This window comes from Schistocerca serialis, chromosome 5 (assembly GCF_023864345.2).
Source record: "Schistocerca serialis cubense isolate TAMUIC-IGC-003099 chromosome 5, iqSchSeri2.2, whole genome shotgun sequence".
Taxonomy (NCBI): domain Eukaryota; kingdom Metazoa; phylum Arthropoda; class Insecta; order Orthoptera; family Acrididae; genus Schistocerca; species Schistocerca serialis.
This window is the reverse complement of record NC_064642.1, coordinates 11,408,483-11,410,601: the sequence shown is the minus strand read 5'-3', so window position 1 is coordinate 11,410,601 and position 2,119 is coordinate 11,408,483. Positions and strand designations below refer to the sequence as shown.

The following is a 2,119-nucleotide window of genomic DNA, read 5'->3' as shown; positions in this document are numbered from 1 at the left end:
CTTTTCCACTAACAAAAGCGTTCAAAAAGATCTAATTCATAATATTACGTCCACAGTTGCTCCTACACACAATTAGCGAGTGTGTAATATCACTTGCTATACGTGTTACGTTTATTATGTAGAGCAACCTGAAAGACCTTTTAGTGTCAGGTACAAGGAACATTTACTGGAAAGAGGAGGCACTATTGTGCAACATTCCACTTTTGCTGATAATCTGGTAATTTCCGGACACAAAGCGAAAAGCGTTGAAGAAATTTCCATTCCACATAGAAAAATGAAAGGTTATTGGCTCGACGTACTCAAACAGCAGCAGATTTTCAAGCATATTTGTAAGAACGATGGCCTCATCCTCAATGCCTCATCCTCAATGAACGGTTACAACTAGGTAACAAAAATTTTTTCAATCGTTTTAATCCATTGCTCGCGGAATTTTGGTTGGTCTACTTTTTTTACTATATGTACCTGTCCTCTGTTCCTAAACATTTTTTACTGCCAATCTCACACATTTGTGTTACTAGAGTTACCTTCATTCAGATATTTTCTGGATCGTACAGCTACTTGCATAATTTTTTGTATTATTCCGTCCTTTACGTGATATTAATTTCTGTAAAGGCTAATAGACGGCTCTTAGTTACACTTAATCTGCTTGACTACTGTGTATTTTCAAAAGTACATTCAGCTCTCTTCCTTCGTATTTTGTTTTTAAAATTAGCTGTCATATATTTCATTTACTTCTTTTATGTTTCAAATGGCCGGGCAACGGCCTTGCCGCAGTGGATACACCGGTTCTCGTGAGGTCACCGAAGTTAAGCGCTGTTGGGCGTGGCCGGCACTTGGATGGGTGACCATCCGGCCTCCATGCGCTGTTGCCATTTTTCGGGGTGCACTCAGCCTCGTGATGCCAAATGAGGAGCTACTCGACCGAATAGCAGCGGCTTCGGTCAAGAATACCATCATAACGGCCGCGAGAGCGGTGTGCTGACCCCATGTCATTCCTATCCGCATCCTCCTTTGAGGATGACACGGCGCTCGGATGTGTTTCTTTTTTGTTTCAAATGGCCACATGTCCCTTCTCGCAAACGATACGCTGTGCAATTTGTTTTGTTTTAGTGGCAACAATGTAAGCCCCTGGGTCGATCAATTTGATGTTCCTAGCTAATTACACGTGCCAAATTCTGGAATGTGTTTTATTTTATTTTTTTACTTGAACACATCTGCTTTTAATGCTGACCATAGGTTTCTCGCAATATAGTTTTACGTAAGTAACCTTTGTACCTCGTGACAGTTGTCATGTTGGCTAATGCTTGTTGTCATAGTTAATTTTCTATGTATTACTCTATTTCTTTCTAAGGAACAGTCATTCGCAACCGGGTGGCATTTTCTTAATGGTGTTTAAATGCAGATTACAGTTTCCAGGACGCTCAGCCTCAATGAACTGTTTTGTGATCGTAGCCGTGCGACAATATTGCACCCACAATTTGGCTGTTCTTCCTCTTGTTTATTGCTGGAAATTTCATTTTCAAACTGGTTATTCCTGTACGTAATTTTCGTTTGCAAGGCACTTGGACACTGATGGTCTGTTACGTGGAAGCAAGAATTTCTCAATTATTTTCATTTCATCTTCTTTGAGTTCAGTCTCCTGAAGTATGTAATATGAGCATACAGTGTACAAGCTCTTGCTCCTCGAGCGTATGCATGCCAACTCAGAACTTTATCCAAACTGTTTCCAACAAATATTGTGGTCAGTAAGTAAGTCTCTCAACCCTCTTCCTGACATTATTATACCGGTGCACCTCTACAAGAAACTATAAAGTGAAACCCACCTAATCGTACAATGACATATTCCGAATCACTGACTTCGCTTCTTACAATTTCCAGCGCCTTCACATAAAGTGCCTTATCGCACCTGACAAAGCACCACCTTTGACCATGTTTTATGCATTTTTTCAATGCTGTTAGGAGAGATGTGAATATTGTGGTGTACAAAGTTGGAAGATAACTTTGGAATGGGAGGCGTATTAATTTTTAACGAATCGACTGTCGATAATTTGTGGCTTTTTCCTTCAATCCATTCCACTATGACACGTCAGGGACTTTTTTCCACTTTCCAGAAAGCCAC

At 40.3% G+C, this 2,119-nt stretch overlaps 1 pseudogene; it reads left to right on the top strand.

The window, feature by feature from the left end:
• The first annotated feature begins 755 nt into the window (after positions 1-755).
• Positions 756-872, top strand: LOC126482447 (5S ribosomal RNA; annotated as a pseudogene).
• The last annotated feature ends 1,247 nt before the right edge of the window (positions 873-2,119 follow it).